At 42.9% G+C, this 14729-nt stretch overlaps 1 protein-coding gene across 1 annotated transcript in view; it reads right to left on the bottom strand.

Moving 5' to 3' along the window:
* Window positions 1–14729, bottom strand: part of RFLNA (refilin A) — a 346306-nt gene that overhangs the window by 258734 nt on the left and 72843 nt on the right. The gene's annotated exons all lie outside the window — the stretch shown is intronic.

Genomic DNA, 14729 nt, shown 5'->3' with positions numbered 1-14729 from the left:
CTGGATGTATACGTGCAGGTCACAGGGGATATGATGGCTTAGCTTGGGCTCAGAGGCCTGACACCTAGAAGCCGGGCATATCCAACATGGAGGCTTCCGTTTTCTTTGTCACCATGTGTGCAGTAAGCAAACAGGCAACATGACGCTGGCCAGGTAGAGAACACATCTGTATAAAAACAGATTAGGATGGGATAGCCGGCTTCTTTGCATGCTATGTAAATGGAACACTTGGTCCAACCAATCTTTTGCATCCTATGTACATCACATACCGCCTCCTCAAGCTCATCTATAACACCAACGGCATCTTGCCGGGAACCCAGAAACCCGTTCAGGACCCCTTCCTCTGCAGGAGGGAGCTTTCTTCTTTCTTTTGCCTATTAAACTTCTGCTCTTAAATTCACTCCTTGCTGGTCTGCATCCTCAATATCCTTGGTATGAGGCGATAAGGCTTGGGTATGTACTTCAGACAACGGGGGTTGTTGTCAGGATTAAGTGATCAGACAATGGGGGTTGTTGTCAGGATTAAGTGAGATAATATATATGAAATGTCACAAGTAGTGTGAGTAAGCCCTCAACAAATGTTCACATTTATGATTGGGATTATTACCATAATTATTATTGTCTTCATCACTGCTCTGATATTTATTGATTTATACATTTATATGTTTAATTATTGTGTATATGTTTATAATATGTTTACATATTATTTATATATATTAATATTTATGTTTATGTGTTGAATATATTTATGCCAAAAAACATACTTCCACTAGAATCTCGTTCACTGCAACAGCATTGCATATTATTTTCTTCTTTGCTGATTTGATGACAAAATATTTTAATTTGCATTTCTTTGAATCCAATTTAGGTTGACCTTTCAAAAGGTGTGTTTCATATTTTTCATGGTTTATGTTTGTTTTGTCAATTCTCTGTCCATATTCTTGGCCTACTTATGTATGGAGGTTGCTAGGTGGAGGGTGCTAAGTGAAAAATCGTACATCAACTACATGCTTTTGACAATGGTAGTGCTTCTCCTGGCCAGCCTGCCGCCACTGGACCATCCCTGTATGTAAGTCCCCCCAATAAACCCTACGTCTCCTTCGCTGTCTCCAGGTCACTTCTTCAGCATTTCCAACTCTTCCCAAACTCATACTGTCAGAGGCGTTCCAACCAGAGCAACTGCATCTTGAATAGGGGCTGGGTAAAACAAGGCTGAGACCTACAGGGTTGCATTCCCAGGAGCTTAGACATCACTAGTCACAGGACGAGAAAGGAGGTCAGCAGGACTGGCACCACAGATACAGATCACAAAGACCCTGCTGATAAAACAGGATGTGGTAAAGAAACCCACCAAAACTAAGATGGTGATGAAAATGACCTCTGCTCATCCTCACTGCTTATTATATGGTAATTATAATGCATTAGCATGCTAAAAGACACTCCTACCAGCATCGTGACAGTTTACAAATGCCACAGCAACATCAGGAAGTTACCCTATATAGTCTAAAAGGAGAGGAACCCTCCGTTCCAGGAATTGCCTGCCCCTTTCCCAGAAAACTCATAAATAACCCACCCCTTGTTTAGCACATAATAACAAAATAACCATAAAAATGGCCAGCCAGCAACCCTTGGTGCTGCTCTGTCTATGGAGTAGCCATTCTTTTTTTTCTTTGCTTTTCCAATAAACTTGCTTTCACTTTATGGACTCGCCCTGAATTCTTTCTTGCATGAAATCCAAGAACCCTCTCTTGGGGTCTGGATTGGGATCCCTTTCCAGTAACAGCACCTTCATTAAAATATTCCTGATGTGAGCACATCCGTTCTTTGCCAGGCAGAGTGGGAGGCCCTGAGGATAGAATGGAGACAGGGAGGGATAAACAGACATTCAATTGCAACCTGTCTTGAGGTGTGGGTGCCATGAGGTTATTTGAAAGGGGGATATTTCTAGTCTAGGGGATGGATGCAGGCTGCTCTGAGAAGGTGATGCTGGGCTGAGAGACCTGAAGGAGGAAAAAGGTGACAGAGAGAGGCAGAAGAAGAGGTGTGAGCGAGAGAGAGCCCAAACCACAATCATAGAAACCAGACAGTTGCCACAAAATACATGAAAGTGCTTCCGAATTCTCAGGCAGCCAGGCCTTCTAAAGAAATGTAATAATGGCTAGCTGCGGTGGCTCACGCCTGTAATCCCAGCACTTCAGGAGGCCGAGGCGGAAGGATCACCTGAGTCAGGAGTTCGAGACCAGCCTGGCCAACATGGGGAAACCCTGTCTCTACTAAAAATACAAAAATTAGCTGGGTGTGGTGGCAGATGCCTGTAATCCCAGCTACTCGGGAGGCTGAGGCAGGAGAATCGCTTGAACCCGGGAGGCGGAGGTTGCTGTGAGCTGAGATTGAGCCATTGCACTCCAGCCTGGGTGACAGAGCAAGCCTCCATCGCAAAAGAAAGAAAGAAAGAAAGAAAAAGAAAGAAAGAAAGAAAGAAAGAAAGAAAGAAAGAAAGAAAGAAAGAAAGAAAGAAATATAATAATAACAGCTTGGCTCTTTCTAGAAGCTATGTGTAATCCAATTAGTTCTCTCCAAGGAAAGACAAATGCACCAGGAGAGACTGAGCCATAGGCTCACCAGCGTCTGAGCTCTGCTTCCTGTCTATTTCCTCTTTAATTGTTTCAGTCAACAGAGCATTCCCTTGTGCTTCCAAAGTTTCCAGAAATGTGGCTTTTGACTTCTATGTTACACCTAACAACGTATTTTAGGATCAGCCCCAATGGCTGGAAATCAGCTCACACCGGAACTTCTAGGAAAGATTTACTATTGGCTGTTAGGAAACACAAGGGCTTTCAACTTTCAGCCAAAATTTCCTCCTTTTCTAGATGCTCAAAACCGTGAGGGTCAAGGTTTTCTTCAAAATATGCAATGTTCATTCCATGTATTATATGGTTTCTAATAAATAATGTTGGAATGTTCCCTACTGTTAACTAGACCCTCAGATATTCAAGGGTCCTCTCCTGAAACCATTTCCAAGTCTGCTGGAATGTTTGAATTAACATAAGAAAAGAATCCAAAGGCTTAACTCCCAACCAGGAGAACACAATGACCAAATGCAAACAATATAATAGAAAAAGCTGGGCGCGGTGGTTCACGCCTGTAATCCCAGCACTTTGGGAGGCTGAGGCAGGCGGATCACGAGGTCAAGAGATCAAGACAATCTTGGCCAATATGGTGAAACCCCGTCTCTACTAAACATATAAAAATTAGCTGAGCGTGGCGGCATGTGCCTGTAGTCCCGGCTACTCGGGAGGGTGAGGCAGGAGAATCGCTTGAACCTGGGAAGAAGAGCTGAGATCCTGCCACTGCACTCCAGCCTGGCGGTAGAGTGAGACTCCGTCTCAAAAAAAAAAAAAAAAAAAAAAAAAATTGAAAAAGAAAAAGAAAAGAAATGAGACGGCATTTCCCTGGGACAGTCTTTGTTATTGCACTAAAAGGAAAAGCAGATGAAGGGATGTCAGGTTGAGAGAATCTACCAGCACCTGATCCATCCTGTAGCTTTGAGCTATTCTCCACCCTCTACCTTTTGTACCTTACCCATTACCCCTTACATTATTTGAGGGCAAAAGTCTTTGAGTTGTCCTCAGAATGGAGACCAAATTAAAGGCCCCTCTTCCACCACTTTGGACAGGGAGAAATTAAGCTCTGGTCTCACAACTGGTGGCACAAAACCAGAATGTTTTAGGGTAATTGCCTCACATAAAGTAAAAGTTAATTAACTGATTAGTCAAATATGAGAAGGGCTTCCTGCTCCGTTTGTTCAGAACGCTCCTAGTTGCCATAGCACAATCAGTAAGTCAAGAAGTATTTTTTCAGCTTGTTCTGTATTAAGTGCTCAGAGGCATAGTGAAAAAAAAAATCACCTTGCCTGCCAAGAGCCCATAGTTTATTTGGTTTAAATGGTCTGAAATTGTCTCTTCAAAAAGTCAATGTCATAGGGAGAAAAGGCGGAGGAATAAGATTAAAAGAAACAGAACAACCAAACACAATGAGATAAACGTCCTTGGTTCTTGGTTTGAAAAAAGAGGTAAGAAATACATTTTGTGAACAATTGGAGAAAATGGAATATTAGATGATATTTGGGAATTGTTGCAACTTTTCTTACATGTGATGACGATTTTGTGATTCTGCAGGAGAAAGTCATTATTCACAGAAGATGCACGCGAAACCGCCCTTGCAGAATTATGACTGAGACGGTAAAAGAGATCTAACTTAGCTGACTCCATCTTGCTTCCAACCTCCAAGCTGTCTTTGTTCATTCCTGGGCGTAGGCTGAACTAACTTTGGGAGAAACTTAGTTTCTAGTTTCTAGTTTAAACAAAGATGGTAACAGCCCTTTTCCCAAAGCAGACCTCCTTCTTGCCTGGGGACTAGACTAACATTAGCCACAGGATTAGAAATTGCAGTTTAGGAGTCATGCAGCTGGAGGCTACAAGATTCTGACCCTCCCTAAAGTGCTCCTAAGATCAGGGCTTGAGATATTTTGCAGACCCTGCACTTGATGCATCAGCTGGCACCACCCAGATGCATAAACTGGCTCATCTGATCTTGTGGCCCCCACCCAGGAACTGACTCAGCACAAGAAGACAGCTTTGACTCTCTACGATTTCATCTCTGACCAATCAGCACTCCTGGCTCACTGGCTTCCTCACACCCACCAAGTTATCCTTAAAAACTCTGCTCCCTGAATGTTTGGATAGAATGATTTGAGTAATAATAAAACTCAGGTCTTCTGCACAGCTGGCTCTGCATGAATTACTCTTTCTCTATTGCAATTCCCCTGTCTTGATGAATCAGCTCTCTAGGCAGCGGGCAAGGTGAACCCCTTGGGCGTTCACCTTGCTAAGGAAGTATTTAGGGGTGAAGGCTCATGATATCTGCAATTTGCTTTCAAATGATTGGGCAAATAATATATAAACACAGATAGGTAAGGTGGGTGGATAGATAGAGAGATAGAGATAAAAGGTCATAAAGCAAATAGGGCAAAATGTTAACAATTGCTAAATCCAGCTGGTAGACATATGGAGCTCACCTTTCTCTATGTTTAAAACTGTTGGCCGGGCACAGTGGCTCACGCCTGTAATCCAGCACTTTGGGAGGCCGAGGTGGGCGGATCATGAGGTCAGGAGATCGACACCACAGTGAAACCCCGTCTCTACTAAAAATAAAAAAAAAAATTAGCCAGGCACGGTGGCGGGTGCCTGTAGTCCCAGCTACTCAGGAGGCCGAGGCAAGAGAATGGCGTGAACCCGGGAGGCAGAGCTTGCAGTGAGCCGAGATCGCATCACTGCACTCCAGCCTGGGCGACAGAGCAAGACTCTGTCTCAGAAAAACAAACAAACAAACAAACAAACAACAGTGTTCATAATAAAAAGTGTTATCTATCAAACTGATTGTTTATAATATTACTTACATGAGATATAATATTGCTAGTATGATACTCTTACTAGGGGATATGTCATCCAAGCTTTTTAAAAATCTACGTGCTCAGATGGCTGGGTGCGGTGGTGCATGCATGTAATACCAGCACTTTAGGAGGCCGAGGCAGGAGGATCACGAGGTCAGGAGTTTGAGACCAGCCTGACTAACATGGTGAAACCGTCTCTACTAAAAACACAAAAATTAGCCAGGGGTGGTGGCCCGTGCCTGTAATCCCAGCTACTCAGGAGGCTGAGGCAGTAGAATCACTTGAATCTGGGATGTGAAGGTTGCAGTGAGCCAAGATCGTGCAACTGCGCTCCAGCCTAGGTGTCAGAGTGAGACTCTGTCTCAAAAAAAAAAAAAAAAAAAGAAATCTACCTGTTCAGATTGGCATTGTGTGAGAAAACCATTCTTTCTTCTCAGAAACAGAAGGTCTGTTATTAAAGATCTATAATAACAACTACAATTAATGCTTTACTATTTTCAAACATTTTTATGTATATTATATCATCTAGATCAGGGGTTGGCAAGTTTTTCTATAAAGATATATCTAGTAAATGGCTTTGTAGGCCAGTCTCTGTCACAAACATTCAACTCTGTCCTTGTGGTGTGGTTATGGCTATGCTCCAATAAATCTTTATTTGCAAAACAGGTGCCAGACTAGATTTAGTCCAAGGACTGTAATTTGCCAACCCCTGATTTAAATCCTCTCAATTATGGGTAGGTACTATTTTCATCCCCAGTTCACAGATGAAGAAACCAAAGCTCTGCAAGGTTGGTACTTGTTCAGCCAGTTGAATGATAAAACTGGCATTCAAGTCCAATGTTCTTTTTTTTTTTTTGGTTGTGGGGCAGGAACGGAGTTTCACTCTTCTCACCCAGGTTGGAGTGCAATGGCGTGATCTCGGCTCACTGCAACCTGTGCCTTCCAGGTTCAAGTGATTCTCCTGCCTCAGCCTCCTGAGTAGCTGGGATTATAGGCATGCACCATCGCGCCTGTCTAATTTTGTATTTTTAGTAGAGACGGGGTTTCTCCATGTTGGTCAGGCTGGTCTCCAACTCCCAATCTCAGGTGATCCGCCCCCCTGGGCCCCCCAAAGTGCTGGGATTACAGGTGTGAGCCACGGCACCCAGCCTCAAGCCAATGTTCTATTTCCACTATATCACATCTAAACAAACAAAACTGCCACACTGTCCCACAGAATAACTGTGCCATTTTACACATCTACCAGAAATACATATTTGATCCAGTCTCTCTGCATCCTTAACAGCATTTGATGTTGCCACTATTTTTTATTTTAGCCATTCTGATAGGTTTGTAATAACATATTGTTGTTATTTTGTGTTTTCCTATTTGCTAATGATGTTGAATATCTTTTCATGTGCTTATTTGTCATCTTTAATCTTCTTCAATAAAATGTCTCTTCACATCTTTTGCCCATGTTCTAGTCAAATTGTTTGCATTTTTACTACTGAGTTTTGAGAGTTCTTTTTTATATTCTAGATACGAGTTCTTTGTCACATATGTGGTTTACAAATATTTTCTCCCACTCTCCAGTTTGTCTTCTCATCCTCTAAAAGGGGTATTTTGCAGGGCAAATTTTTTTCATTTTGATGAATCCCAATTTACCAGTTTTTTACTTTATGATCATGTTTTTGGTGTCAGGTCAAAGAACTGTCTATCACTAGATCCTAAATATTTTTCTCCTGTTTCCTAAGAGTTTAAAAATTTTATGTTTTAAATTTAAGTACACAATTCATTATGAGTTAATTTTTGTAAAGGTGTGAGACATAGGTCAAGGCTCATATTTTTGTCCATGGATGAATAATAGCTCCAGCACCATTTTTACAAGGAGATAACTTTTTTCCATTAAATTTTTTTTGCACTTGGGACAAAACTCAGTTAGGTATGTTTGTGTGTATCTATTTCTGGGTTGTCTAATTGGTCAATTGATCTATGTGTTTGTCAATACTATACAGTCTTTATTACTGTAGCTGTACAATAAGTCTTGAAATTGGATAGATCTTTCCGGGATTTTTTTTTTTTTTTGAGATGGAGTCTTGATCTGTTGCCCAGGCTGGAGTGCAGTGGCATGATCTCAGCTCACTGCAACCTCCACCTCCCAAGTTCAAGCAATTCTCCTGCCTCAGCCTCCCAAGTAGCTGGGGTTACAGGTGCCCACCACCGCACCCAGCTAATTTTTGTATTTTTAGTAGAGATGGGGTTTCACCATCTTGGCCAGGCTAGTCTCAAACTCCTGACCTCGTGATCCACCCACCTCAGCCTCCCAAAGTGCTGGGATTACAGGCGTGAACCACCACACCCGGCCCTTCCTGGGATTTTGATGAGAATTGTGTTAAATCTGTATAGCAATTTGGGGAGAACTGACATTTTTATTATGTTGACTCTTCCAATCCATGAACATGGTATGCCTCTCCATTCTTCTTCCTGCTCACCAAGAAACCTTCTGAGAACAAATTGGCTTCCTCTGTATGTCTGCCTTAAAGAAGATAATGCACTACTCACCCTGGCATGCATAATCCAGTAAATGTGTAAAACTGGCCATCCCAAAGTTAAAACTATGAGAAACAAGTTTTCAATTAGTAGATTAACAAACTAAAAATAATACTGGTACCCAGTGTTGGCATGGGTTTGGGGAGACAAGCATTCTCGTACACTGTTGGGTGTGAGGGTAAATTGGTACAATTTTTTCCAGAGTACAATTTGACAATATGTATGGAAAAAAATCCTAGAATTTTGTGTACTCTTTGGCCCATGCTTCTACTTTTAGCAATCTACATAGAAGATGCCAATTTATAAGACTCCATCTTGCGCCGGGCATGGTGGCTCATGCCTGTAATCCCAGCACTTTGGGAGGCCGAGGTGGGTGGATCACCTGAGGTCAGGAGTTCAAGACCAGCCTGACCAACATAGTGAAACCTCGTCTCTACTAAATACAAAAAATTAGCCGGGTATGGTGGCACATGCCTGTAATCCTAGTTAAGGCAGGAGAATCACTTGAACCCAGGAGGTGGAGGTTGCAGTGAGCCAAGATCTTGCCATTGTACTCCAGCCTGGGCAACAAGAGCGAACTCTACCTCAAAAAAAAAAAAAAGATTCCATCTTGCTAGGAAACTCATTCTTGCTCTCCTGATGGCCTTGAAGAAGCAAGCTGCCATGTGTGAACTGCTGACAGGTAGCAAAGACCAAAAAAAATGGAAGCTCTTAGTCCCACAGCCATAAGGAAATGAATTCTTCCAATAACTGAGTGGACTTGGAAGAAGATTCTTCCCCAGTTGAGCCTCCAGATGAGAACACAGCCCAGTCAACACCTTGACTGCAGCCACATAAGCCCTATGGATCTGGGCTCCTGATCAGCAGAAATTGTGAGGTAACATCTTGTTTTAAGCCACTAAGTTTGTGGTAGTTTGTTATACAGTGATAAAACTAATATACTATGTTAAGCAAATAATGGACTAGTGAAGAAAGATTTATACCAAAAAGCATCAATCAATATTTATACTCACAAAAGTGAAAAATCAAAATGTCCCAAACCAGAAAATTAAATAAATTACAGTGTGTTACAATAAAAGAGTATATAGCCATTAAAAAAGCAGTGTATATTTGTTGATATAGAAGGACATTCATGATTTAAGTTGAAAAATAGGCTAAAAAATATTATGTAGGGTATCCTATCCTGTTTTCACTAATATATTTATATACTATATATTTATTATTTGCATGTATGTTTATATGCATAATTTGTATAGGAAAAGGCTTGATATGGCTATGTATGTCTGACTTAAAGAAGATAATGCACTACCCATTATCACATGCATGATCCAACCAGAGTACTTTGTGACACTGCTGGCACCAAAGATATGTAGCAAGGGAGGCAGCCTAGTGTAGTGGTTAAGAGCTCAGCCTATGGAGGCTGGACCACCTGGGTTCAAATCCCAGCCCCACAATTTGTAGGCTGTGAGACCTTGGTAAAGTTACCTAATCTTTCCACATGTAGTTTCCCATGTAAAATAGGATGGTAGTAGTACCCCCTCTACTGGTGATGTACCCCCTCCCATGGTGATGCCATGGGATCCAATGGGCTGGTATTTGCAAAGCACTTAAAAATAGTACCCGGCTTATCAATAACACCTGCTCTTAATGTTTATCTCTCGGTAGTGGAGTTTCTTTTTATTTTACTCAACTTTTCCCTATGGTGCACCATTTATGCAATTTAAATCAGTTGGAATTTTGACTTTATGTATCAGTCTCATGAAAGTGCTAGAGATTGGGGATTGGGGAAAAGGTTACAGAGGCACAGAATTTAAACTCGATCTTGAAGGAGGAGAATTTCAACAAGAGGGCAAGGGATGCCACTCTTCCCAGCTGAGGGAGCAGCTTAAGCAACGACACAGCAGAAAGAGGGCAGAGTACTTTGATGATATGCCCAGAGCAGCTCTTATATTGAACAAGCATGACCCATCATATACAATCAGAAAGCAACTTGCTTTTTGTCTCCCACTGTCCTTCTAAGTGCACCCTGCAGGGACAATTCTCCTTCCCGTAGGTGAAGTATGGGGCAGATCCTTTACCTTTTCTTGTCACTCTGAGGTAGAATGGTTCTTCACGCCTTTTGAGTCCTAAAACCCAATTTCAATGCCATCATTAAAATGTCCAGTTCATATAAAAATCAGAACTCCAAACTTGATTTAAAGTTGATTGTTCTCCCTGCCCCCAGTTCAGGCCCCATTTTTTCTCTCTTTCCCTTTCTAGGTGTTGTTCCCCTTTCCTATCTTGATGTCTAACCCCTTTGGGAGGGAGAAAAGGTAATGGGAGCCCCAAAATTGGGACATGGCTGGCATCATGAGGGCCATCTGGCTTCCGGTTCTCTGGTCTTTGTATGTTTAAAGCTGAGCCCTTCTCTCATGGGTACCTTTGTAGGGTCTCACCCAACAGCCCCCTGGGGCAGGCTGATGCCTGGGCCAGGGCCTTTCTTGGCCCTGGGAATCCTGTGGCACCACCCACTTCTATTTACTAAAGGCTGTTCACCCTCTTGGTCAGGTGGCCTCTGTAGCAGGACCTAAGACAACCTCATACTGGCTGCTGCCATGCCATGGCCCACTAGCTGGTCCAGGAGATAATATTCAAGCATGCTTTACCCAGCAAACTCTTGGTGGACAGAACATCCAATACAAACACCTCTCCCTCCCCTTTCCCAAAACACAGCTTACCAGCCCCTCTCTCAGCCTTTAAGGAGCCAGATAACAGACCACTGTGTCCAATCTTAAGAAGACAAAGCTCTCTGAGGGGTCAGAATAAAGCTCCTCTCCCACTGGGTAGAAGAGACAGAAGGGACTCACAGAAGAACTACACCCAAAGAACCCTCTTCCTTTTTTTTTTTTTTTTTTTGAGATGGAGTCTCACTCTGTCACCCAGGCTGGGGTGCTGTGGTGTGATCTTGGCTCACTGCAACCTCCACCTCCCAGGTTCAAGCAGTTCTCCTGCCTCAGCCTTCAAAGTAGCTGGGACTACAGGCGCACGCCGCCACGTCCAGCTAATTTTTTGTGTATTTAAGTAGAGACGGGGTTTCACCTTGTTACCCAGGCTGGTTGTGAACTCCTGAGCTCAGGCAATCCGCCTGCCTCAGCCTCCCAAAGTGCTGGGATTACAGGCGTGAGCCACCGCGCCCGGCCCAAACAACCCTCTTCTTACTTGCAGTGCTGGACCCTTTCTATACTCCTGATGTGTGGGGGGTTTAGGACCCAAATACTCAAGTTGACAGGCACTTCTTTGGAATATTCTGCCCATGGGGGCAGCCCCTCCTTTGGAATATCATGTCTGTTGTCTCGGTGCTTCTGCCCAAGCCTCCATGAACACACCCTCTCCATCTGCACACTCCCGTGTACCTGGCACTCACCTGTGGCAAAAGGTGAGGCTGGAAAGACAGGGCAGGCCGGACGAGAAAGTCCAGGAGGAGGAGGAAAAAGGGTTAGAAAGACAGAGTGGGCAAGCTAGGGCGGTGTGAAGTTTGGGCCTTTTAGGGGAAAGGGAAAGGTTGGGAAGAGCTGAGCATGGAGGGTCCTGGGGAGCCATGGAAGATAGATTTGGGCTTCCTTTGGACCCGGGTTCCCAGGTGCTTGGCACAGACCTCCCGATTTTGGAGGCTGCATGCAGGGCTGACTTATCCACCAGGCCCAGCAGGAACAGCGCCTAGGCCCAAAATACTTGTAGGAGTGCAAGAAATGTTTTTCTTTCTTTTAAAATCAGAGCGAGGAACAAACCCTGAACTTTCGTTGAAGACAATGCTTGAATGCATAATATTAATAGATTTGCCTTTATACCAATGCAGTTGTAAAATGTCATTCTTAAATTTTATTTTTATGGAGGAAGAGACCTTCAAAGGCAAAAATGCCTAGTGCCCACCAAAGTCCAGATGCGGTCCAACTAGCTTCTTGCCTTTCATTTCTGGTTGTTGAACACATAGTTACTCAGGCAATCTCAAAGTCTGACCTGGAATCCCCTGCTCTTTCGACTCCCCCATTTTTTCACTTTCACCCACGCTGCCCTGGCCCCAGCTTCACTGAGGCGTTCAGTTCTTGGCCTGGATCTTGTTTGGTCAGTCAGCCTACTGGTCTTTTCTCAGCAGCCCTAACCTGGGACTCGATCCTTCTGACCTCACTACTGTTAGGTACACGGCCACCGCTCCCTTTGAGCACCCCGAACGCTGAGTCAGTCAAGCCTCCTCTTCCTCTGCTCCTAACCCTTATGGTTTCCTCATGGTGGAGAGGTCCGCCATATTGTGCCAAAGATGCGGCCACAAATATGAGCCCAGGCGTCCATCCGGACCTCAGCGTTGCCTGGCAACCTTCTCATCCTGCCTTATCTCACTTCCGGGTCTCCCATGACATTTTCCTCGTCTCCTACAGGAGACTTGGAAACTTGGAGGTCGGTCAGCCTGTTGCTTAAGTCATGGAGACTACCTTGCGAGATGGTCTCATATCAGCCTCTTCCCTGCTATCTTTCTCGGCATCTTCTCTCACCTTTTCCTCTTCCCCTACTGTCTAAAAACAACACTGTTCCCTCCTTCCTCCTGCCCTCAGTTCAGATCCCATAGTTGCTTCCCTATTTCCCTTTCTAGGTGTTGCTCTCCTTTCCCATCTTGATGTCCTACCCCTACAGAGGGGGAAAAGGTGATGGGAGACCAAAAGTTGTGACCACCACAGACAGTCCCCTTTCTCTTCTCATCAGCCTAGGAACATCCTTGAATCTTCTGTCTCCGAAAATCACATGTCAAGCTAATAGTCCAGCTTAGAAACCCTCTGGCAAGAAAAGAAAGTGGACGTATTGGTTGCCTCTGCAAGGGCAGTGCAGGCTCAGGAACTTGGGGGCAGAAGACGGAAGGAGGCGGACTTTGCAGGATTTGCCGTATCACTTTTTGAACAGGACACCTGTTCAAAGGGTAGCATTCCTCCCTCCTTGCCCTTCACTGCTAAGCAGCTCCCTGGGAGATATTTTCTTCAAAAACACCATTTTTTCCTGTTCCATATACTGATCTATTCTTGAGAATCTCAGGTATTAGGCGTTTTGTGTGTTCCCAAATTTTTGACATTATAAGGCTGTCATAACAACCACCCTTTACCTAAGTCTACGATCATATCTCTGATGATTTCCTTAGAGGAAATAGCTGAAAGTGACCCACCAGACAGATTCCTAAAAGCAAATTACTAGATCAATGAGGTTTCTCATCTACAGTGCCAAACTCTCCCTCTGGAAGGTGGTTGCAAACTCAGATGTCCATAGCAATGCCAAGGAGTGCCGTTCCCCACGCAGTCTCCCACCTTCGAATATTTTTAATCTTCACTATTTTAATAAGTTAAAATATGTTGTCTCGTGGTGTTAATTTGCATTTCTTTCATAATTGCTGAGGTTGAAAATTTGTTCAACTTTCCATTTGCAATTAGTTATTATCCAATTATAGTTCATCTCCAATAAATTGTCTATTCATAGTCTTTGCTCATTTTTCTTTTGGGAGTTTAGTCTTATTAGTACAAGTACTTTATTCTGTTAAGGGTATGACTGATTGATGTATTTTATAAGATATTTATTTTTCCCAGTTCATCTTTGATTTTTCATTTTCTATGAGATTTATATATATATACATGTATGTGGAAATTAAAGTTTTTAATGGCCAATCTATTTATTTACTTTGAGGATTTTTTTCTATTGCTTTTACACTTGGAAAGAATGAATTTTCTTATCCAGGAACTACATAAATAATATCACATATATTTTTTCTTAATTTATCCATTATTTTATTTATGTACATATTTCCTTGATGCAACTAAAATTTATTTGGAATTTAGGATGAGACTCTTAACTGCTTTTTTCCTCTAAGAGTCAATTTTCCCCAAACTGTTTATTAACTATATATTAACCAAGCTTTCCCTTCCACTCTTTAGGGGGTGCTTCCTTTATTGTAATTTCTTTTTTTGAGATGGAGCTTCACTCTGTGGCCCAGGCTGAAGTGCAATGGCATGGTCTTGGCTCACTGCAACCTCTGCCTCCTGGGTTCAAGCAATTCTCCTGCCTCAGCCTCCCAAGTAGCTGGGATTACAGGCATGTGCCACTACGCCCGGCTAATTTTTGTATTTTTAGTAGAGAGAGGTTTTCATCATATTGGTCAGGCTGGTCTTGAACTCCTGACCTCAAGTGATCTGCCCACCTTAGCCTCCCAAAGTGCTGAGATTACAGGCATGAGCCACCATGCCTGGCCTCTCTATTGTAATTAAACATACTATTTTAAGTCATCTGTTTTTGCGCTCTCTGTTCTGTCCCTTGATCTGCCTGAGTATTCTTGACTTAATGCCATTCTCTGTAACTATTATAGCTTTACAATATGTTTACCATCTAGTAGAATAAGTCCCCCTCAATTAGTTTTCTTACACAAAATTCTCACCCTTACCTATTTATTCTTCCTAATAAACGTCAGAATCATTTTGTCAAGTTTCTAAAACTCTAAGAGGTTAGTTCAACTGATTCTACCTCCACATCTTTTTTATCCATCTATTTATTTCCACCATTATTCTTCTAGGTCTTCCCATTGCTTGCCTGGTAAATAATTGATTTTCCTCCTGGTGAACTTATCAGTTGGTTTACTCAGGGCACCCTGAGTAACCCGTTAAGAACATCAGCTGATACTTACAACACTAGGTTAAACTTAACCCACACAATTAGTACTCTATATGCATCAACTAGCAAATAG

This window comes from Gorilla gorilla, chromosome 10, assembly GCF_029281585.2.
Source record: "Gorilla gorilla gorilla isolate KB3781 chromosome 10, NHGRI_mGorGor1-v2.1_pri, whole genome shotgun sequence".
Lineage (NCBI taxonomy): Eukaryota > Metazoa > Chordata > Mammalia > Primates > Hominidae > Gorilla > Gorilla gorilla.
The sequence above is the reverse complement of the archived record's forward strand: the minus strand, read 5'-3'. Positions and strand labels throughout refer to the sequence as shown.